This window comes from Elaeis guineensis, chromosome 1 (genome assembly GCF_000442705.2).
Source record: "Elaeis guineensis isolate ETL-2024a chromosome 1, EG11, whole genome shotgun sequence".
NCBI lineage: Eukaryota > Viridiplantae > Streptophyta > Magnoliopsida > Arecales > Arecaceae > Elaeis > Elaeis guineensis.
The window spans coordinates 14,944,968-14,971,412 of record NC_025993.2 but is presented as its reverse complement, the minus strand read 5'-3'; the positions used below and the strand labels follow the sequence as shown (position 1 = coordinate 14,971,412).

Here is a 26,445-nt window from a genome sequence, read left to right as displayed (position 1 = left end):
AAGAATTAAAGATGAAATTAAAATATCTAATTAGAAATTCAGATCTGACATAATTTTATAAATCATAGGTCAAAGGTGTGAGTAGCTCAATTAGATCTAGTGGGAGCGGTTGATCAAACCGACTCATGAGTTAATTAGGTTTGGGTCAAGAGTGCTTCAGACCAACTCAATAGTTATAAGTTTGGTTAGATCGATTAACAGCCATATATTATCAATCAACTTAAGACCTAATTCGGCTCAGTGGTTTGAGCCTAGGTCTATAGGCTAACGTGATTGATTCTGATCAACCAATTTGGTGTCTAAGTACATAGATGGTAGTTCTTTAATTGGTTGTATTGGCTAATCTGACTAACCACGTTGGTGTCTAAGAAAAGCAACAGGGGGACTCCCACACATCTTAACTTGACCATTTTGGAAGTTTAGTTTCTGTATTAGATTGACTTGTTGAACTTGAGCTAGCCTATGTCACTAGGTTAGTCATAACTGTTTTGACTAATTAAGGATGAGACCTGAACTAAATCTTTCTAAAAAAATATTAAGTCTAGTGGTCTTCCACCATTGTAGTTGGAAGGGCTCTACCAGGGGTTGATTGTTCTCGGCTGGATACAGTGATTCAGTTGCACTAAAAAGATGCAGCCATGACTATTAGGCATGAGATGCTGTGGAGTAGAGAAGGGGTTGGGCTTAATATTTCGATCATGGTGAGAGTCCTGATGATAGCTCTATTTCTCGCAAATGGTGGGTCTGACTTAACTAAAGAGTGGGCCAATATTTTGGACACAGTGAAGCTCATAAATTATAGACCGAAGTTAGCTGCAATGTATTTGGAGAAACACTAGACAAGAGTTATCTATTTATCAATTGACCCAACATCAATAACTGTTAGATTAGGTGGTGAGTCTATTGGTGAGACTGTAGCACCCACTAAAGACTCTTAATCATGGAGGTCTTCGTTTCTCTTCCAAGAGAGTGTGAAAAATCAAAAAAATAGTGAGAGCTTTAATTTATTTTTAAAATTAAAATTTTAAAATAAATTAGTTAAGTCAATTATAAAATCTAACTAGAAACTTTGACTCTCTACATGAACAATGTCTACTTCAAATCTCCTAGCCCGTATCTTAGATACCAACAGGTTGATCGGATCGAATTTTAAGGATTGGCTCTGAAACATAAAAATCATTTTAAGTTTTGAAAAATTGGCCTATGTCCTTGACCAGGACCTTCTCTCTCTACCAGCCTGTCCGATCGTTGATCAGAGAGCATCTCATGAGAAGTGGTTGGACGATGACAACAAGGTTAGGTCTTATGTATTGGCATAAATGTCTAATAAATTACAATGCTAACATGAGGATATGACTATTGTCAAGCAGATGCTGACTCACCTACAAGAGTTGTATGGTGAGCAGAGCTATGCAACTCGCTATGAAGTATCCAAGCGACTCTTCAAAGTGAAGATGCATGATGGGCAATCAGTCTACGATCATTGTTTGATAATATTCAAGAATCTTGAGGAGCTTGAGAAGCTCAGCATGTCCATGGATAAATACTTGTAGGTTGATCTAATTCTACAGTCCTTGACTAATTCATATAGGCAGTTTATTATAAACTTTCATATGAATAAGATCCAGTGCACCATCTACGAGTTGGTCAATATGCTGGTTACAATGGAGGGAACCTTGTAGAGTTCAAGAGGCTCTATACTTATTGTGGAGTGAACTTCCTCTGAAAGAAAATCTATTGGGAAGAAGAAAAAGTCTATGAAGAAGCAGAAGGTAGAGAACAAGAACGAGAAGAAGGCAGTCCCAAAAAAGAAGGCTGTCAAAAAGAGAAAATATTTTCACTATGACAAAGATGGCCATTAGAAGTGGAGCTACCCTACTTACCTGGCAACACTGAAGAAGAAGGAAGGTGGACCTTCTGCAGGTATGCTCGTCATAGAAACAAATCTGATAGTTTCTTTTGCATCCAGTTGGATGTTTGACTCTAGACCTAGTGCTCATTTGTGTAGCTTTTTGTAGGATCTTGAGGATAGCAAGAAATTGAGGGATGGAAAAATGATCCTACGTGTCGAGAATGAAGCAAAAATTGCTGTTGTGGCCATAAAAACTTATCCTCTACGATTACCATTAGAGAGTATTTTGATTTTAAAAAATTATTACTTTATACCTACTGTGAGTAGAAATCTGATTTCTGTATCTTGTTTAACACAAGAAGACTATGTAATTAGTTTTTTTAAGGATCATTGTAGTATTTATTTGAGAAATAATAAAGTTAAAAATTATTTTCTTATCAATGATCTTTTTCAGTTATATGTTGATGTTTCTGTTCATTGTGTTGAGCAAAATGTGAATGCAATAGATTTCAAATGTCTTAGAGATAATGTGAATGAAAAGTACTTATGGCACCTTGAATTAGGTCACATTGCAGAAGATAGAATTAATAGATTGAAGAAAATTGAACTATTGAGTCTATTGACTTTTGAGTGATATTTGGTCTGTGAATCATGCCTTCAAGATAAAATGACCAAACTGTCCTTTGTGGGACATGAGGAAAGGACCACAGAGTTACTTGCTTTGATGTATTCTGATATTTGCATCCCATTCGATGTGCTAGCCAGAGGAGATTTTGTTTACTTTATTATCTTTATTGATGATTTTTTATGATATGGTTATATATACCTTATGCATCATAAGTCTAAGGCCTTTGAAAAGTTCAAAGATTCAGACATGAAGTGAAAAAATAAATCAAAAGCCCCTTAAGGCTCTTCAATCAGATCGAGGAGTGGGGAGTTTCTGGATTATCACAAGAAACATGAAATTATCTCATAATGGACTTCGCCTGGAATACCTCAACTCAACGAGGTTTCAGAATGGAGAAATCGGATTTTATTAGATATGGTTCGTTCTATGATGAGTTTCACAGACCTTCTTGATTTTTTTTAGAGATATTGTATTTTGACTGCTATATATGTACTGAATAGGATTCTATTTAAAATTGTTCCTACCACATCATATGAGAAATGGCATAGTAAGAAGCTGAATCTGAGTCATCTCAAGATTTGGGGTTGTCCAGTCCATATCAAACGACAATAGACGGACAAGTTAAAAATCAAGATGTTTAGAGCTCATTTTATTGGATATCTCAAAGAGTCATTGGGATATTATCTTCCAAAAGATCACAATGTGATTGTGAATCGATATATAGTCTTTCTTGAAAAATAGTTTATTCAAGATGGAGGCATGGAAAGATAGATTAGGCTCAAAGAGAAAGTCTTTGAAGAACAGTGAGCCTTGAAACCTAAGGAACCAATTTAGTCGGAGCCAATCAACACACTTCCTTTTCCACCTCATAAGTCTAGTAGGGTTTCCTATCCTCCTGAAAGATACTTCGGTATTATTTTAGAGGATGTAGAGAAAATATTTCTTATAAAAATTGGGGTACATGAAGATGACCCCAAGACCTACAATGAGATGATATTAGATATCGACTCTGAGAAATGGTTAGAGGCAATAAAGTCATAAATTGATTCAATGCACTCAAACCAAGTTTGGACCTTGGTAGATCCATCTAAAGGTATTATACCTATTGGTGTAAATGGATCTTCAAAAGAAAGATATTGGAATTCAGAATTTGGTGCATGTATATGTGTTTCAAAAATTTTATTTTCTAAACACCACAGTAGAGAACAAGATTAAAACACTTTTAATCTAAATTATGCATGCATGAAAACATAAAACCACATAGATCTATCTCATATGCTGAAATTGATATATGCTGAAATTCAGATTGTGATCAAATCACATAACTGTTTCACAATCTTTTTCTTCAAATATAGATCTGAAAGAGAAGAGGTTCTCTTTTAGCCGTACAAGTATCCGATCTCTATGAGTATCCACTCAGGATCAACCTGGAATAGTCCTCTTTAATCTGAATTTTTATTCTTCAAAATTCAGCCTGCTGAATCTGAATAAAGCCTGGATCGTGATCAACACTTGATCTCTTTCCTTGATCTTCTTCTTCTCCTCTTCTTTAGAGTTTCTTCCCTTGATATATGCTACTACCAAATGCTAGAAACTAGCAAGGAAGAGGCACCCAACAGCCTTTGGGCATGGGACTCCTTGGGATGCGCATCCTAAGAGAAAGGGGGTGTGGGACGTCCAAAGAAAGAGAAAGGGAGAGGAAGAGAGGATGTGGGACTTCTCTTTTGGTATGTGGGGTTGCTAGTTTGGATGCTCTAGGGATCTTAGGGGAAGGTCCCTTTAAATAGGCATAAGGATTGAATCCTATTCAATCTCATAATACAAGTCCTACTTGCGTTGGATTTCCTATTAACTTAAGTTATCCAACTTACTTTAGGAGACTCTTTAGGCGTCAAAAATTGAAACTCTTGCACCCATAATTAAACACCTCAAAACACACCCAAGTGATGCCTCATAGGAGAACTAAAAGCTCTCTAATCAATGGACATATCCAACTTGATCAAATCAAAGTGGCACCCAAGAATAACTATCAAGAAAATTAATTAGGGACTTGCATCCTTAATTTTTGTGATCCATAATCTTAGACACCTAATAATTAGAGTCTCATGAATCTTATTCATGTAGGTTATTAGCAAATAATTAAATTAAAATTATCTTATCAAATAAGTAATTCCAACAGAAAAAAAAATTAGGTCCAACCATGTGCTAGCAAGGTTACCATAAACCTAATAGATTTTTTTAAATCCAATTGATACTTCATAAGCTCAATTGCTTATTTCAGGCCTAATCTCTTTATTGTGTGACCTCATAGGTTTAATTCTATCTGCTAGTGAGATATCAATAATCTCTATCATCGTATCATTGAAACTTTTTTCAATGGATCGGAATAATTTCACTCTAACTTAGTAAGGATTGTCGATCTAGAATGATCCTAGTGAGCTCTCACAATCCACCAGTGACACTTAGCAGTATGTAGTAGCAAACCAGTAAAACTGAAATAAACCTCTAGGTGTAGTTCACGTGTGATTCAGTCCCTCTATCGTGAGTCCCGACTTGATGGCAGGTCATAGATAAATCGTCAAATCTGAGCATCAGTCATATGATAGATTTGATTAGCTCAAGTCCAGTTGTGACTTCTATGAAAACTCTTTTCTATCCATCATACTGCTATGGCCACAGACCCTTGGACATAGCCTGTTAAGTCTCATAGGACTACTCCTCTTTATCAAGATCAATAGATCCTATCTTGATGCGCACTCCACTCCTACAATGGATGGACCAACTGTCGCCAACATCCACTATAAAGGCTCATTGAGATCCATATTTATGTGTCAATCAAACTTCAGTAGCCTCACTATGAGTAGCAGTACCATCTCAAGTCAAAAGATCAGTTACACAACTATAGCATCAAGATAATCACTGAGGATCGAATAGAAATCCAAATGATCTCTCGTATGGTCACGCTCAGTACTAATTATTCTCTAACAACTATCCTCACTCCTCGCTCTGTGTCTCTACATAATAGATCAGAGACTCATCTATCTTGAAGGAAGTGATTTATGCGTCAATCTATTCGGATCTATCACCGTCCTCATGATGATCCTATGATCGAAAGTATTTAGGAATTAAATACATGTCTCTAATTCTCAATATCTTGAGAATATGTATCGAAACTAATTTCATGGATAATTCAAGGACACATCACACTTGAATGAAAAAGAACTTATTCTTTTATTGATCATATCAATATATTAAGTATAAAATTATACCTTAGATTTATTACAATGTGTCAGTCATATTGACTTCTAAAACATACATCTATCAATCTCCTACTTGGACTAAAGCTAATTGGCCACAAATCTAAGTTCCATCTTCTAAAGGTGGACTTCCATTTTTGGTTGGCTTAACTGCTTAGTCAGCGGGTTTGTCACATTGTCTATGGAGTCTACTCTTCACACCTTGACATGTTTCTTTTCGAGGTAGTTGCATATGATATGAAACTGTCGCTCGATGGGCTTAAATTTTTGATGAAACCTTGACTCTTTAGCAAGTGCTATGGCTCTATTGTTGTCGCAGTACAGCGACATGGCATCCAATGTCATAACCCCAAGTTCTGTAATAAACTTTTTGAACTAGAAGCCTTCCTTTGTAGCATTTGAAGCAGCGACATACTCAGTCTCCGTGGTCGAATCTGCTATGATGGATTACTTGAAACTCTTCCAGCTAACTGCGCCACCATTGCAAACGAACATGTATCCTGACGTAGACTTTCTATCATCAGGATTAGACATGAAGTTTGAATCAGTATACCCCTCGACTCGCAACTTAGAATCACCTCCAAAGATCATGAACAAATCTTTAGTCCTTCTTAAGTGCTTAAGGATGTTCTTCACAGCTATCCAGTGCTCCTCGTCTGGATTCAATTGATACCTATTCGTGACACTCACAGCAAGGGCAATATCAGGTCGAGTACATAACATTGCGTACATGAGGTTCCTTATCATCGAGATATAAGAAATCTTACTCATGCACTGAATCTCCTCAGATGTGATTGGACACATCATCTTGGAAAGACTAATACCATGCCTAAGAGGTAAGAGACCTCTCTTAGAGTTTTTCATACTGAACCTCTTCAGCACCTTCTCTATGTACAGCTTTTGTGACAGACTAAGCATCCGTTTGGGTCTATCTTTATAGATCTTTATTCCGAAAATATAGGATACTTTTTCTAAGTCTTTCATGGAGAATTTTTTGGACAACTATTTTTTGACCATGGTCAGCATGGGAATGTCATTCCCAATAAGGAGAATATCATCTATGTACAATATGAGGAAGATGATCACACTCCTACTGACCCTCTTATATACACAAGATTCTTCTTCATTTTTGATGAAATCAAATGATTTGATTGTCTCATCTAAATGATGGTTCCAACTTCGAGAAACTTACTTTAATCTGTATATGAACCTTTGCAGCTTGTAGACTCTGTGGTCACCATCATTGAACGTGAAACCTATGGGCTACTCCATATAGATATCTTCCTCAAGATATCCATTCAGAAAAGTAGTTTTCACATCCATCTATCAGATTTCATAATTATTGTAAGCTGCAACAGCAATCAAAGTATGGATGAATTTCAGCATGGCTACGGACGAGAAGATTTTCTGATAGTCAATACCCTCATGCTAACTATAACTTTTAGCTACAAGCCTAGCTTTATAGGTCTCTACCTTACTATCGACACCTATCTTCTTTTTGTAGATCTATTTACATCCAATGGGTACAATATCTTCAGGTGGATCCACTAAGGTCCAGACTTGGTTGGAGTGCATCGAGTCAATTTCTGACTTCATAGTATCTAACTATTTTTCAAAATCGATGTCAGACATCATCTCATCAAAGGTATTAGAATCATCAGTATGACCCCTATTTCCTATAAAATATATTTTCTTTACTTCCTCCATAAGCATACCCATGTACCTTTTAGAAGGTTGGGAGACCCTACTAGATCTATGAGGTGGTAGAGGAACATCAACTACTAGCTCATGGACTATGAGTTTTTAAGGATCTATAGCTCTGGGCTCTTCAGAGAATTTCTCTTCGAGCTCCACTAACCTCTCACTGCCGCCATCCTGGATAAATTATTTTTCAAGGAATACGATGTTTTGACTCACAATCACATTGTGGTCTTGTGGAAAGTAGAAGTAGTGTCCCATAGATTTTTTTGGATATCTTATAAAACGAGCTATAATAGATCTATCTTTTAACTTATCCATCATCTTTCTCTTGACATAAGCCGGACATCTCCAAGTCTTGAGATAATCCAGTCTTGACTTCTTACTGAACCATATCTCATATGGTGTGGTAGGAACGAACTTTGATGGAATCCTATTCAACAAGTGCATGACAATTAACAAGGCATGTCTCCAAAAAAGATAAGAGTAGATCAGTGAAACTCATCATGGATCGAACCATATCCAATAGGGTCATATTCCTCCTTTCAGATATCCCATTGAGCTGAGGTGTTCCAAGAGGCATCCATTGAGAGACTATGCCATTATCCTTAAGATATCTCAAAAATTTTCGACTAAGGTATTCACCTCCTCGATCAAATCAAAGAATCTTAACAGGTTTGTCTGTCTATTTTTCTACTTCATGTCTGAATTTTTTGAACTTTTCAAAAGCCTTAGACTTGTGTTTCATGAGATACACATATCCATACCTAGATAGATCATCGGTAAAGGTAATGGAGTTGGTATAACCACCCTTGGCCTGCACATCAAATAGTCCACATACGTCAGTGTGTACCAAGGCAAGTAACTGAGTAGCCCTCTCCCCATGTCCTACAAAGGGTAACTTGGCCATTTTTTCTTGAAGATAAGATTTGCAAGCTAGATATGACTCTAGGTTAAAAGAGCCAAGGATCTTATCTTTTTCCAGTCTGTTTATCCTGTCCTATCCAAAATGGCCTAGTTTATGGTGCCATAAGTACTTTTGGTTAATTTCATCTCTGGATCTCTTTTAGCTTACGACACTAACTATTTGCTCATTTAGATTCACATTCGCATCAACATGCAAGTGATAAAAATTATCAATTAAAAGATCTTGTGCAACCAATTTATTTCATAAATAAATGAAATAAAAGTCTTTATTGAAATTAATTTCAAAATCTTTCTGTGCTAGCACAGATACGAAAATTAAATTCTGACTAGCTACAAAAATATCATAACAGTCTTTTAAATCTAATCTAACACCAGATGGTAATCGAAAAGGGTAAGTACCAATGGTCTCTGCAGCAACTTTTGCTCCATTACCGATCTGAAGGATCATATCACCTTCTCTCAATCTTCTATTTTCTATCAGATCCTGTATTGAGATACATATATGAGCACTCGAGCCAGAGTCTAATACCCAACTAGAAGTAGAAGAAACCATAAGATTAGATTCAATTACGAGCATACCTTCAGAAGATTTATCATTCTTTTTGATCTTTAAGCTCTCCAGATATTTTGGACAATTCCTTCTCCAATGGCCTTCAGCATGATAGTGAAAATACTTTTTTCTTACCTCAGCCACCTTTGGACCATCTTTCTTTGGCTTGCTCTCTTTCTTCTGCTTCTTCACAAATTTAATCTTTTTCTTTTTAGTAGACTTTTTCTTGGAAGAAGTCTGCTCCACAGCGAGAATAGTGCCCCTTGAACTCTTCAAGGTATCCTCCGTGGTGACCAACATGTTGATAAGTTCGAAAATAGTGCAGTCAAGTTTGTTCATATAAACATTCACAATGAATTGACTATATGAACTAGTAAGAGATTGAAGGATCAGATCCATCTGTAATTTCTTTTGCATATCTAGTCTGAGCTTCTCAAACTCCTCAATATCCTTGATCACTGTCATACAGTGCTTATGGATAGACTATCCTTCATGCATCTTTAGATTGAAGAGTCTCTTAGACACTTCGAAGCGTACAGTACGGCTCTGCTCATCATACAACTCTTGTAGGCGAGTGATCATGGCCCGGATAGTGGGCATATGCTCGTGCTGGCTTTATAACTCATTTGACATGGATGCCAGCACATAGCACTTGATCCGATTGTCTTCACCCATCCACTTCTCAAAAGCAACTCTTTGCTTAGCAGTAAGATGATTTGGTAGCACTACGGGATCCTGATCGAGAATATGGCTTAATTTTTTTGAGGTCAGGACAATCCTGAGATTTTTTAGCTAGTCTTTGTAATTGATACTGATCAAATGATTGGTTTCAAGGATGCAGGCTAGAGGGTTTGAGGCTGACATTGTGGTTTAATTGCGAGAGTAGAGATTCAAGCTAGACTTTTGTACCTAACATTTAATTTGCTTTTAGAAACTTTAAGATACAAACAATGACTCCCACTAATTTATTGGGTCTCTCCACTCCTCAAAAAGAAAATAAAAATCTTAATGCAACCAAGAATTTCTAGTGGGTGCTGCGGTCCCACCGATGACATGCACCTCACCTAATAGTTATTAATAACACGCACACTGATGCATAGACAACTCTTTGCCCAAATACTTCTCTAAGTATGTTGCAGCTACTTGGTCTCTAAGTCATATGGACTCACCTATTAGTTATTGCCCACACTTCTTAGTTAAATCCGATCCATCGTTCACAAGCAGGTGTAAAGCCGTCATTGGATCCCTCATCTAACAGTTATTGGGTCCAACCCCATCCTTATCTTGGAGTAACTTTTTGCTAATAGAGTGGTTGTATATTTTTGATGCAACTGAACTACTGTAACCAATCGAGAATAATCAACACCGGTAGCATGCCTGCACATCTACAATGGTGGAAGACCTCTGGACTTAATATTTATGGGGAGCTCTAGGTTTAGATCTCATCTAATCAGTCATCATATGACCGATCTAACTGGCATGGGCTAAATCCAACCGCTAAGCGATCTAATTCAAGATCCAATCTTTCAAATTGGTCAGGTAAGTAGAGATCGATGAGAGTCCCTCCATTGCCTTCTTAAGACACTAATAAATTGATCAGATTGGCTAACCGAATCAATTAAATAATCATATCTCATTAACTTGCCTTAGACACTAATAGATCGATTGATCAGGATTGGTTAGCTCAAGTGAATCAGGCTCAAACCAATGAGCCAAATTAGATCCTTAGGTTAATCGATTCTACATATGAGATTCAATCGATTTGATTAACAACAGTTGTATGATCATTAACTTAATTGATTTAATCCTAATCAATACTTGACTTAGTTTGATAATTACTTAATCAAATTAGACCCATATGAATCAAATCAAAAATCTTAAATACAAACCTATTACATGACCTAATAAATGATTTTCCCATGACCAAAATCCTCATGCACAAATACAAGTTTCAGATTCTAAAATCATATTTCAGATCAAAATTTATTGCATAAAAATAAATTTTAAAATATAAAAATAATTTTTAGATTTTAACACACAAACAAATATCATATATATGCATGTAAATTAAATCTAAATAAAATTTCAGATCTAAGCATGATATCATATATCTCATATACTAATCATGGATCAGATTAAAAATAAATTTATGATCTAAATATACAATCATATATCATATATATGAATCAAAATTCAGATCATATAAAAATTTTAGATTTTATGCATGCATCTATGTATCATATGAACATGAACTAGAACTCTTTCTAGATCAAAATTCAGATCTATGCATACAATTACATATCAACTATATATTCTAAAATTAAAATTAAAATTAAATTTTAGATTAGAAGATCCATCTATACATCTCATGTATCAAAAAAAAATTTGATTTTAAATTTTTTTCAAAAATATGTATATCAGAATTCAGCATATGAAAACCTGTGGCTCTGATACCACTATTGGAATTCGGAGTTTGGTGCATTCATATGTGTTTCAAAAATTTTATTTTTTTAAATACCATAGTGGAAAATAAGATTAAAATATTTTTAATCTGAATTATGCATGCATGAAAATATAAAACCACATGGATCTATCTCATATGCTGAAATTAATATATAATGAAATTTAGATTGTGATCAAATCACATACATGTTTCGCAATCTTTTTTTTCAAATATAGATCTGAAAGAAAAGAGGTTCTCTCTTAGCTACACAAGTATCCGACCTCTATGAGCATCCACTCGGGATCAGTCTGGAACAGTCCTCTTTAATCTAAATTTTTGTTCTCCAAAATTTAGCTTGCTGAATCTGAACGAAGCCTGGATCACAATCAACACTTGATCTCTTTTCTTGATCTTCTTCTTCTCCTCTTCTGTAGAGTTTTTCTCCTTACTATGTGCTACTACCAGATAGTAGAAACCAATAAGGAAGAGGCATCTAACAGCCTTTGGACGTGGGATTTCTTGGGATGCATGTCCCAAGAGAAAGGGGGTGTGGGATGCCCAAGGGAAGAGAAAGAGAGAGGAAGAGAGGGTGTGGGACTTTTCTTTTGGCATGTGAGGTTGCTGATTTGGATGCTCTAGAGATCTTAGGAGAGATCTCTTTAAATAGGAATAAAGATTGAATCCTATTCAATCTCATAATACAAGTCCTACTTACATTGGATTTCCTATTAACTTAAGTTATCCAACTTACTTTAAGAGATCCTTTAGGTGCCAACAATTGGAGCCCTTGCATCTATAATTAGACACCCCAAAACACACCCAAGAGATGCCCCATAGAAGAACTAAAAGTCTTCTAATCAATAGACATGCCCAACTTGATCAAATCAAGGTGGCGCCCAAGAATAACTATCAAAAAAATTAATTAGGGACTTGCATCCTTAATTTATGTGATCCATAACCTTAGACACCAAATAATTGGAGTCTTATAAATCTTATTCATATAGGTTATTAGTAGATAATTAAGTTAGAATTATCTTATTAAATAAGTAATACCAACGAAAAGAGGAATGGGGTCCAACCATGTGCTAGCAAGATTACCATGAATCCAATTATTTTCTCTAAATCCAATTGACACTTCATAAGCTTAATTGCTTATTCCAGACCTAATATCTTTGTTGTGTGACCTCATAGATTCAATTCAATCTGATAGCGAGATATATAATGATCTCTATCATCATATCATTGAAACTCTTTTCAATAGATTAGAATAATTCCACTCTAATTTAGTAAAGATTATCGATCCAGAATGACTTTAGTGAGCTCTCACAATCTACTAGTGACACCTAAAAGTATGTAGTGGCAATCCAGTAGAACTAAAATGAACCTCTAAGTATAGTTAATGTGTGATTCAGTCCCTCTATCGTGAGTTCCGACTTGATGATAAGTCATGGATAAATAAACAAACCTTAGTATCAGTCATATGATAGATTTAATTAGCTCAAGTCTAGTTGTGACTTTTACGAAAAATTTTTTTCATCAATCACACTACTGTGGCCACAGACTCTTGAACTTAGTCTCTCAAATCTCATAGGACTACTCTTCTCTATTAACATCGATAGATCCTATCTTGATGCGCACCTCACTCCTATAGTAGACCAACTGTCGCCAACATCTACTACAAGAGCTCATTGAGATCCATATTTATGTGTCAGTCAAACTCCAGCAGTCTCACTACGAGTAGCAGTACAATCTCAAATCAAAAGATCAGTTACACAACTACAGCATTGAGATAATCACTGACGATCAAATAGAAATCCAAGTGATTTCTCGTATAGTCACGTTCAGTACTAGTTCTCTAACAACTACTCATAGTCATCATTTTGTGTCTCTACATAGTAGATCAGAGACTCATCTATCTTGAAAGAAGCAATTTGTGGGTCAGTCTATCCAGATCTATCACCATTCTCATGAGGATCTTATGACTGGGAGTATTTAGAAATTAAATACATATCTCTAATCCTCAACACCTTGAGAATATATATCAAAACTAATTTCATGGATGATTCAAGAACACATCACACTTGAATGAAAAAAACTTATCTTTTTATTATTCATATCAATATATTAAGTACAAAATTATGATTTAGATTTATTACAATGTGTCAGCCATATTGACTTCTAGGACATACATCTAACAAAAGATAGGTGCACATGAAAAGATAGAGACCTTTAAGGCTAGGCTTGTGGTGAAAGGGTATAGCCAACGAAAAGGCGTTGACTATTAAGAGACCTTCTCACCTGTAGCTATGCTTAAATCCATCCATGCATTGCTTACTGTTGCTGCATATTTTGACTACAAAATATGATAAATAAATATGAAAATGATATTCTTGAATAGATATCTTGAGGAAGATATCTATATAGAACAACCGCTTGGTTTCACTTCCAGTGATGATGATTATAAGGTTTATAAACTGCAAAGATCTATTTATGGACTAAAACAAGCATCTCAGAGTTGGAATACTCATTTCAATGATGTAATCAAATCATTTGATTTCATTAAGAATGAAGAGCCATGTGCCTTCAAGAAGGTCAATGAGAGCACTATCGTATTCCTCGTATTATACGTGGATGACATTCTCCTGATAGAAAATAATATTTTCATGTTGGCCTCAGTCAAAGTTTGGTTGTCTAAAAAGTTTTCTATAAAAAATCTAAGAGAGACATCCTTCATTTTAGAGATCAAGGTTTATAGAGATAGATCTAGGAGGATGTTAAGATTATCACAGAAGATATACATTGAGGAGGTGCTGAAAAGGTTCAGCATAGAGATTTCCAAAAGAGGTCTGGTACCCTTTAGATATGGCATTTATTTCTGCAAAAAGATGTGCCCCAACACACCGAAAGAGATTGAATGCATAAGCAAGATCCCTTATGCTTCGGCTATAGGGAGTCTCATGTACGCCATGCTTTGTACATGACTTGATATTGCTCATGCTATAAGTGTCACAAGTAGATATTAGTCAAATCTAGGTGAGGAGCACTGAATTTCTGTAAAACATATCTTTAAGTACTTGAGGACTAAGGATATATTTTTGATCTTTGAAAATGGAGAACTCAATGTGTATGGATATATAGATCCAAACTTCATATCTGATATCGATGATTGAAAGTCGATATCGAAAAATATTTTTTTATGCAATGGTGGTGCTATCAACTGAAAGAGTTTCAACCAGACTATGATTGTAGACTCCACAATGAAAGCAGAATACATTACCGCATCGGAGGCTGCGAAAGAGGCATTCTGATTCAAGAAGTTTATTACAAAATTTGGAGTGATGTCATCAGATGTCGTTCCTCTCTACTGTGACAACAACGGCGTCATAGCTCTAGCTAAGGAGCGAGGTCTCACTAAAAATTCAAAGACATCGAGCGGCAGTTCCACTTCATCTGTGATTATCTCGAGAAAGAATATATTGAAATGAAAAGAATCGACACCACAGACAACGTGACTGACCCACTGATGAAGTCGTTGAACCAGCAAAAGATTGAAGCCTACATTGAGAAGATGGGACTTAGATTTATAGCCAATTAGCTTTAGGCCAAGTGAGAGTTTGTTGGATATATGCCCTAGAAGTCACATTGTCCGACACTTGTAAAACACTTCTAAGGACACATTTTATAATTTAACTTTGATATTAATAAAATTAGATTATTTTTATTCACATTATGTTTAATAGTGTCTGTGAATCGTTCATTGGATTAATGGATAAGATAATACATATTCTCAAGAGTTAAAAATTTAAGATATGTGCTAATCTTAGTTAACTCATAAGTTACTCTCAACATAGGATCATCATGGAGATAGTGATCGATTCAAAAGATTGATATATGATCCCTTCTTTCAGATAGATGAGTCTTAAATCTACAGTATGAAGATATCAAAGTGAAAGTATAGGTGCTTGTTAAGAATAATGGTACTGAGCGTGATCAATTACGAACAGTCATAAGGATATCTACCTTCTCATCAGTGATTTATTTATAGCTGTGGTTGTATATCTAGTTCTTTGACCTAAGGTGCATCAGCAGTTCACTTTGAAGGTGTTATAGTTTAACTATACCATAACTCAATCTTCTAGCTATATGGAGTGATGAGGTGTATGTTGACTGTGGTATGTTCATTATAGAAATTGAATTACATCGAGATGGGATCTATTGACCTCAATAGAGGAGGAGTAGTCCTATGTAGATCATGAGATCAAATCCAAAAGCCCATGGCTATGGTAGTGTGAAAGATAGAAAGAAGTTTCTATTGGATTTCACATCGAATTCGAATCAAATAATTTTATCATATGATAGATATAAGGTTTGATGAGTTTATCTTGACCTTGATTTTATCAAAACTCACGATAGAAGAACCGAATCACATGGTAACTACACCTAGAGGTTCTTATTCAGTTCTGATGGGTTACCACTACATACTACTAGGTGTCACTGATGGATTGTGGGACCAATTAGAATTATTTCGATGATCGATAATTCTAATTGACTGAATTAAAAAAAATTTCGATCCATCGAAAAATATTTTGATGATGTTCCTGATAGAGATAATAACATATCCCATTACCATATAGAATTGAAGCTATGGGGTCACACAACAAAGGACTTTGGTCTAGGATTGTTTAATTGGACTCAATTGGTCCAATTGGGTCTAAGGTATTCATGCTAGCACTTGATTTGATCCAGGTTTCTCCAGATTGGATTTTTCTATTGGATAGGGCTTAGCCTAATCTAATTGGACTCTTAATTTGGCACCAAGAGTTGGTTCCATTTAATCTTTTTTAGTCTAATTTGAATTTGATTCAAATTTTAAAGGACCCACACCTATTTGAAAGACAAATGGGCACATGAGAAGGGATGAGAAGGAGAGGCGATTATATGTTGTCGCCCTCACCATTTTCTCCATATGTTCACCTTGAGAAGGGACGCACGCCCCTTCTGGATGAGATCTAGGGGTGTGCATCCCATGTGGATAAGAATTCGGAGTTATAGAGATTGCCTATTTAAATTTTAAGTTTAGATTTGAATTGTTCAAATTTAAATTTAGTGATTAGGTGGTTTCCCTATTTATATTCAAAGATCAAATTTGAAAAGGTTTCAAATTCAAATAAGGGACATGATCCACTTGAAATTTGAATGGATAACCACCCCACACTATCTCTCCTTCTCATGAAAATATTTCGTTGATGAAATGAGAATAGAATATAGGCATTGCACCTTATGGATGAGAAGGAATTCAGTGGAGAATTTTTTGGGATGCCCCATCTGAAATTTGATTTCAAATGGGGCCATTCCATGTTGAATGGTTTAGGGTTTGGGTCTATATAAGGACCCCTTCAAGTGGGTTCAGTAGCTAATGCTTTCATAGTCTTGAAACCCTTCTTCTCTTCCACCTTCACATCACTCATGCCTAAAGTGTTAGGCCGTTTTCATCCACCTCCTCTCCCTAATTCACACGCCTAGAGAAGCCTGCCATTTCTCATGCCCAAAGGTGTTGGGCTGATCTCGAGCACACTTGAAGGAGTTCAAGCACTGTCCAACTGAAGGTAGAAGTAGGCTGCAACCGATAGTCCCGATGATCAGATTGTCATTGATCAAAAGCTCCACATCCATCTTGGAGAAGGTGGATCAGATCTAGAGAAAGAGTCCTAGATAGAGGTCCAAGTGGATACCTGTGGAGGTCAAATATGTGTGTGGCTCAACAGTAGACCTCAACATTACTACGGATCATCGATTGTAGAGATCGTCTACCCGCACATGGTGATGAGATCACCTCTTATCTTTTGCATGCTGATTTCTATTATTAAATATGCTATTTATTATGCTTTAGATCTGACTTAGATATATGAATGGTGAGCTGGATCGGATCAAAAATTTTGAAATTTTGCTGCCTTTGATCTGATTTGATCCGATGCATAATCTGATCCTTCAGATTTCTCGCTAGCAATGGAAAGGATTTTGGGGCAAGATGGCTAGGAGGGGGAGGGACCTTTTATAGACTACGGATCCTACGGTTTGGTTGCCCTAGGACCCTAGGGTTTGGCTTTGATTTCCATTTTTTCTGTTTCTTTTACATGCTTTAAGATTCATGAAAAGGGTGGTTTAGGCTTGAGAAATTTTTTCTTGGACAGGTTATTGCAACATGTATCAAGTATCTATCATATCTGTATTGTCAAAAAAGGTGTGTTACCATATGCTAACCATTCAAATATTTTATTCAATGTTAGTTTTATATGTTTTAGCATCTATTCCTCTTATCACAATTCTAGATTTTTTATTTTTTTTATCTTTCTGGTTTTGAACTAACAAAATCATGCCCCAGTCTATCATTGATCAAATTCTCATGCATAAGCTCGTGGTGGCTATCCCAAGCATAAGCTCCTAAAGACTATTCTATGCATAAGCCTATAGAGGCTATCTCAGTATAAGCTCTTGGCTGGTTATCCCACATATAAGCTTCTAGAGGCTATCCTACATATAAGCTTATGGAGGCTATCCCAAGTATAAGCTCCTGACTGGCTATATCATGTATAAGCCCATGGAGGCTATCTCAGATATAAGCTCCTAGTCGACCATCCACATAATAAGGTTAGTCCAAATCATATCTTTTTCATCTAATTATTATATGTTGATTTCATCAAATCAATTCTAATTTATAGAGTGATCAAGATAATCATGTTACAACTATATAATCACATCATTAATCACTGATACATATATATAGTTGACACATAATATACTCATGTCAAAAAATCATATAACAATAATAGTTTCTTAAATAAAGACAAATCCATTAATATGAATTTAATGATACAAAATCAACGATATAAATTCAATGATACCAATAGTATATATAATGACGATCATATACATGGATTCTTACCTCTATCACTAGTCAAATCCAAATATGATGTCTATAATCCACGCCTAGCATATCCAATCAACGGCATAATTCTAATACATCCTCGATCAACATCAACATAAGAAATAATAAATTATTATTATTATATAGCTATTTTCAAAGCTATAATATCTAAATTACTCTTGATTTTAAATTTTTTGATCCTACTTAACACTTGAATAGTTAATAAAATTTAGAGATTTACCTTGATTAGGGATGAGAGTGTAGATCTTCTAGCTCTATGTCTTCTTATTCAACTGATCGCACCACCATAGCATTGCAACAATATCCCGAAAATTTATGGTAAACAATTCAAGAGGCAACATCTAATTGGCCAAGGGTTTCTAGCCCGAGTAATTAGCGGATTATGAACAAGAATCTAAGTCAATTCAAAGATAGTATGACGGTATGGATCAATGACAAGGTTTTGGAGTGATCATGAACAAGAATCAAGTCCCAAAATCCTACATCTAAAAATCTTTTTGATCCAACTAGAGAGAAGAGAAAGAGAAACAAGGAGTGAGAGAGAACAAACAAAGAGAAAGAGAGAGGGAGAGAGTGAGGAGATAGAAAGAGAGGAGAGAGAATGAGCTCTTTCTTCTTCAAAACAAAGGATACCTCCTTCTCTTTCTCTTCCCCTACCATCATCATAGAAAGCCGGCAGCTAGTCACCCATGCCAGCACTCGATGAAGGTGCTGGTGATGACTCGATGGCAGCCACAACTAGTAGGTGGTAGTGGCCGGCTAGATGGAACAAAGTCAAAAGAAGAAGAATAGGGGACTTGATGATGATGTTTGGATCAAGTCTCAGCCGCTCACCAGTGGCTGATCTCAATCATCTCCTCCTAGCACATCAATATAGAGGCTTCAGTGGTAGCCAACATCAGCAGCAGTGGCACTAAACAAGAGAAAAGGGGCCAGATAGGGCACCCCTATGTCAACTTGGATTCCAGCAAGCTGTTGGATCCAATCAAGATGGGTCGACAGCCTTGAGGTCAGAAAAGAGAGGGAATCAAGGGCTTAGGTCCTTATCTAAGTCTAGCCAGAAGAAAAGCTGATATCGATGAGCCTTTTAGATGGAAAAATCCAAGGAAAACACCAAGAAAAATCTTAGAAATCAATGGTGGTCACTCAGGATTTTTGGTTGTGGAGTCCCAAGGTGGAAGGCAACCTTTTATAGACGACATTCTAAAATTTTTGTCGAACTTGACTAGCCCTAGGACTCGAGAATTCACTGGAGTTGAGAGAGAAGAAGACCCTATCAAAGTCTTCTAACTTGCGAGCATGTGCTACGTGGTGTGAGCTCATAGGTCTGGGCCTCTTTAGGCCGACCCATGGCCCAAAATCTGGATTATTACACCAAATACAAGAAGTGTATATTTATGTAACCCAAGGGGCCAGAAACTGCAAAGTAACATTCTTCAAAGGACTCAATTCCTGATGGAAATTCTTAAAGGCATACATGCAGCACCATCCACAAAGACCATGGTGTGTTGGAAATGGTCATGAGAAAGCTTCCCAAGACCCAAGTCCTAGTTGAATGGGTGTGATGGGGATTTGTTTCTCTCCTTTCATGGCCTAGGAGATGATGATGATACAAAGGTTTGAACTGGAGTCCTTTGTAGAAGGCCATGTCCATAATACCAACCAGGCAAAGTAGTAACCCCAGAAACTTTCATAATTTCGAAGAGCCTCTATAATTGGATAGTCTTCTGGCTGTTGTGAATGGATATTAAATTATTGGGATACATAACCGCATCTCTTCTATAGTATAATAACAAGCTAGGATATCTATACTGTATCTGAATGCAAGAATTTAGAGGGTGTTTGGTTGGAAGAAGTAGGGGTCTAGAATCGAAATCAGAATGGGTGACTCCCATTCCAACCATTTGGTTGGAAGGAATCCCATTCCGATTTCGATTCCGGGGTTAAATGGGAATGACTCAATCTATATAGAACTCAATCCCTATTCTCCTCTATGGATTCAAATTTTCATTTCGATTTCGATTTCGATTTCGATTCTGATTCCGATCACGAACCAAACGCTTCGAAGGATTTAGCCATTCTGATTTTGATTCCAAATCATTCCGATTTTCATTCCCATTCTAATTTTGGTTGTGAACCAAACACCCCCTAAAGGGGTGTTTGGTTGGGGGAAGTGAGGGTCTGGAATCAAAATTGAAATGGGTGACTCCCATTTTAACCATTTGGTTAGAAGAAATTCCATTTCGATTTCGATTTCGAGGTTAAATGGGAATGACTCAATCTATATAGAACTCAATCCTTATTCTCCTCTATGAATTCAAATTTTCATTCCAATTTTGATTCCGATTCCGATTCCGATCACGAATCAAATGCTTCGAAGGATTTGGCCATTCCGATTTCGATTCCAAATCATTTCGATTTCCATTCCCATTCTAATTTTGGTTGTGAACCAAACACCTCTTTAGTTCTTTGGATATACCATTCTCCTTCATTTAGACATTCTCATGCTACTTATGTGATACCCCAAACCTAGTTAAGCAGCCACACGAATCATAAAGTGGCCAAAAAAAATAGAAAGAAGATGGGAATCTTCTCTCTTGTTGAATTTTCTTTCATTAGACTCCCAATTGGAGTCAGAATTGGAGGCCAAGAGGAAGTCTAACTCGTTCCCTCTCCATCTCTGTTTAGAGGGATGAAGTTTCCTTGGAAACCTACCTCTGTTGGCCTCCAAATCATCGTTAAGAAGAAAAGATTTTTCCTCTTCTCAAGTTCATTGGAAATCATAGTCGAACGCCACTGAGAAGCCAGGTACAATGCCAAGAATCTTTAGTAAACCTTTCCCTCATCTTCCTCAAACCTTGGAAGCCTCGATTTTGGTTGGCAATCATCGGATTTCTCCTGGGATAAGTCGACCCTATTTTCTCTATTTTTCCATCGAGTTTTCTTTGAACTTTCGATACTGTTCACCATGGTCAATTGTCAGGAAGGGAAGTACCGATCCTGTCGCCATCACCCTGACCGCTCCCAACCCTTGCCACATAATCGTGGCCTCCATTTCGAGGGAACAAATGAGAGAGAAGGGTGACCCTAAGGTTTCTTGTTTTGCCAAAGAACCTATAAGAAGAAAGAAAGAGGAAGAAGAAAGAAAAAAAAATAAAATAAAATTTCTCTCTCTAATTTTCTCTCTACTTTCTCTCTCTAAAAAATCTCACTTTCTCTCTTTATAAGTTTTTCTCTCTAAACGTGCCTCTCTTCTAAGATTTTTTAGATCTTAGAAAGATCCTCTAATAGTCTTGATAGATCCTGATAGAAGAATATTGATCGTTGACTATCAGACAGTTTATCAGTCTCCTTTTTGATCGAACTGAGATTTCATTATCACTTGTACCCTAGCATCCTAACATGACTCTTGAGTTATAGTTCATTAATTTTATGTCCTAGATTAAATGACCGGATGTTGGGACTACCACATAACTAGTCCTGAGAGGATTTAGGACTGCTATTTTGAAAATAATCATGACTAAAGTTTGATAAAAGTATGATTTTCGGTATTAGATTTTGAAATAAAAATTTCTAAAGTTATGTAGATTCATTGGAGCATATGTGAGGTAAGTAATGATCCACCTTCTTTACATGCTTTATTTATATTATGTTATTTTAGATATGAAATAAATTATTAATTAATTTATATATGATTTATAAATCTCATGAAAATATATTTTGAATGGAATCGATATGGAACTTCTAAGTAATATTTCTTAGACTATTACTATAGCTATTTTTTTGATCTAAAATCATATATACATATTTAATTTGATTATGAAATATGTGTTATTTTCTAAAAAAAAATTGATACAAATCAATTTTGGACTCTCAAACTATATTTTGAATCCTATCAATTGGAGATTATGCATTGGCACTCTGAACTCATGATTCTATTTTTGATCCAGTCATAAGGTATAAATATGGTATTTTGGTCTCATAATAGGGTATAAATGTGGTATTTTGATCCAACCATAGGTATAAGTGTGGTATTCTAGTCCCACCACACGATATACGTGTGGTACTTCGACCCGACCATAGGTCATAGGGTATAAGTATGGTATTTTGGTCCGACCATAGTGTATAAGTGTGGTCATAGTTAAAAGCTGATAGGTTAAGTAAAATTTATTTTGAATCAAATTTTTGAATACTATTAGTTTCAAAATCAGATATATGATTATGTATATGAATATTTGAAAGATACTAACATTACTGAATTCATATTTTCAAAATAAATTTGACTACTTTTGTGTACTAATTAATGATAAATTATATTTTGATATTTATAACTTATATTATCATATGAATTATCTAGTCAAGATAATCATTATTTATTAGACTGTCTGGCTTATTGCTCCATATTTTATTATTTTTATAGATTTAAGGACTAGCCTAACTCGAAGATTCAATATTGGAGAGCGAACTAGAGACAGACTTTAATATTATATTTTAGATTAGGATTTATTAGAATTTGATGCAACATCATGAAATTTTATTTTATAAGATATTTGATTTAGTTATTTAAAATAAAGTTAAACATTAATTATTTAAATTTTATTCTATTATTTCTTTATGATATCATGATGAGATGTCTTGCATGCTTGTGGAAAGAGTTTTTCATAAGTATGCAGCAGTTGCCATGACTCCTAGCTCGAGATCTCAAATCAGGGGTGTGACAATATATATAGTATCAGAGCGTAAGTGAATAAATTATAACACATAGAATCAGACATTTGAGTTTAGGTGGGTAGACACTAGGGACATTAGGATGATAATTTATGCTAATTAATTATGATATAACCAAGAAACTTAGATTTGATATAAGTGCACTGATGGATTTGAATCAGAGTGCATAATGGAAGTGGAGTCATCTAAATTATTTTTAAGCTAATTAAAATAAAATTGCTTTGAAAAATATTATGATGAAAGATTTAATTTAGAAATTAGAGGATGACTATAACTTGAGATAAAAAAAATTTTGAATTTTTGAGAACATGTTAAGAAAAATTTTGGGGATGAAATTTCTTTTTAGGAGGAAATAATGTAATACTGTAATCCAGTTAAACAACCATATGAATCTTAAAATGATGGAAAAAATCAAAAAAATAATAGAGAGAAGATAGGAATCTTCTCTCCCATTGAATTTTCTTCCGTTAGACTCCTGATCGGAGTCAGAATCGAAGGTCGGGAGGGAGTCTCACTCCTTCCCTATCCACCTTTATTTAGAGGGATGAAGTTTCCTAGAAACTCAATTTCATTAGCCTCCAAATCATCATCGAGAAGAAAAGATTTTTCCTCTTCTCGAGTTCACCAAAAATTGATGTCGAATGCCACTGAGAAGCCAGGTTTGATGCCAAGAATCTTTAGTAAAGCTTTCCCTCATCTTCCTCAATCCTTGGAAGCCTTGATTCTGACTGGCAATTGGAAAATTTCTCATGGGATAAATCAACCCTATTTCCTCTATTTTTTCATCGAGTTTTCTTTGAACTTCTAGCGCCATTTGATGCCGCCGATCATTAGGAAAGGAAGTACCGATCCTGCCACCATCACTCCAGCCACTCCCAACCCTATCCATGTGGCCATGGCCTCCATTCCTAGGAAACAAGTGGAGAGAAGGGTGACCTTAAGGTCCCCTCTTTTGCCAAAGAATGTAGGAAGAAAGAAAGAGGAAGAAGAAAGAAAGAAAAAGAAAAGGAAAAAAAGAAAGAAAAAGGAAGAAAAAAAAAAGAAGAGAGTTTCTCTCTTCTCTCTCCTTCTTCTCTCACCACTTTCTTTCTCTAGTTTCTTTCTACTTTCTCTCTCTAAAAAAACTCACTTTCTCTCTCTAAAGGTGCCTCTTTTTTAGAATTTTTTGGATCTTAAAAAGAACCTCTAATATTTTTGATAGATGCAGGCATGGAAGGATCTAGACTGTTGATTGTCCGACAACTTGTCAGTCCCCACTTTGATCAGACTGAGCATCATTAGATTTCATCATCGATTGTATCCTAGCATCCTAGCATGATCCTTGATTTATAGTTAATCAATTTTATATCCTATATTAAATGACTGGATGTTGACACTACCGCATAGCTAGCCCTAAGAGGATTTAGGACTTTTATTTTAAAAAATAGTCATGACTAAAGTTTGATGAAGTATGATCTTGGGTATTATATTTTGAAAGAAAAATTTTTAAAATTATGTGGATTCATTGGAGCATATGTGAGATAAGTAATGATCTACTTTCTGTAGATTTTTTATTTATATTATATTATTTTGAATATGAAGTAAATTATTAATTAATTTATACTTGATTTATGAATCTCATGAAAATATATTTTGAATGGAAATCGATATAGAATTTCAAAGTAATATTTTTTTGACTATTACTATAACTATTTTTTTGATCTAAAATCATATATGTAAATTTGATTTGATTATGAAATATGTATTATTCTGTGAAAAGAAATTTTGATATAAATTGATTTTGGACTCTTAGCCTGACTATGTTCTGAATCCTGTCAATTAGAGATTATGCATTGGCACTTTGATCTCATAATTCTGTTTCTGATCCAGTCATAGGGTATAAGTATGGTATTTCAGCCATGCCATAAGATATAAGTATGGTACTTCAGTCCGACCATAAGGTATAAGTGTAGTATTCTGACCCCACCATAGGATATAAGTGTAGTACTCTAGCATGACCAAAGAGTATAAATGTGGTATTCTAATCTAATCATAGGGTATAAGTGTGGTCATAGTTAAAGGTTGATGAGTTAAGTAAAATTTATTTGAAAATAAATTTTTGAATATGATTGATTTTGAAATTAGATATATGATTATGTATATAAATATTTGAAAGATACTAATATTACTGAATTCATATTTTGAAAATAAAATTGATTACTTTTGTGCACTGATTCATGATAAATCATATTTTGATATTTACAAATCATATTATCACAAGAATTATCTAGTCAAGATAATCATTGCTTACTGGGCTATCTAGTTTATTACTCCATATTTTATTATTTTTATAGATTCAAAGGACTAGCTTAACTTGAAGATTTGATATATGCAAACACCTAGATTTTTAAACCCTTTAGCATGAATTTTAAAGCAAAAGGAAAAAAATCTATTTGACTCACATGCTGCACACATAAGATGGAAGAGGACTCCTGATTGAGTCATTCTTCTAGCTCTTTTGAGTTCAATGGGGAGAGGGATTCCAAGACCAATCAAACTCCAATGAGAGTCCTAGGATCCATGCCTATAAATCTCCCTCCCATCCTCATTGTATCACTCAAATCTACAACCAATCGCCGATGAGCCCGCACAATTTCTATAGGTTTCCATCATATGTTCTTTGATGAGTCACTATCGATTTCTCACCATAGATGAGGTAAGAATCACTTCTTCTTCTTTTCCCCCCTTCTTGATCCGTAATCTGTGTCTATCGCTTGTGATTAAGACTGACAGTCGCCGGATTTCATGGGGACAGAGCCTCTATTGTTTTTTTTCTTTTTATTCCTCCATCAAGAGTGACCATGTCAATATGGCCTTGCTTTGGTCAGTGATGGCCGGAGCTACCCTCTACTAGAGCCATCGAGGCACTGTCGAAGAAGACCATGACCCTTTGGAAGGTGGGTCGATTGAGACCCCCTTCTCCTGTTTCAATGAAGAAGAAAGAAAATGAGAGAAAGAGAAGAGGAAAAAAAAGAAAGAAAAGAAAATAAAGAGAGAAGAAAAGAAAAAAAGAGATAGATTTTCTCTCTTCACTCTCTCCTCTCTCTACCTTATCTCTCCACTTTCTCTCTCTATGAGTTTCTCTCCACTTTCTCTCTCTAGATTCCTTATCTTTCTTCAGGATTTTTGTCTCTAAAAATCTTATGGACCAGTGGAGGGTCCAAATGTCCAAGGACACTTGCATTGATTAGTTAATCATGGGAGGGATTTTAAACTTGCACTGTTAGGATTGTTTACTATAATTCTCCACCATCCCTAAGCATCTATGATTTTATGTTTGATACTGATCATATAGAGGTGCAACTATCTGCACAAGATGTCGAGTGGAATATTTTATTTTTGAGTTCATAGATCGAGAAGTTCATTGGTTACTGTAT

At 35.5% G+C, this 26,445-nt stretch overlaps 1 pseudogene; it reads right to left on the bottom strand.

The window, feature by feature from the left end:
• Positions 1 to 22,389, bottom strand: part of LOC109505517 (WAT1-related protein At5g64700-like) — a 30,125-nt pseudogene extending 7,736 nt beyond the window's left edge.
• Between the last annotated feature and the right edge of the window lie 4,056 nt (positions 22,390 to 26,445).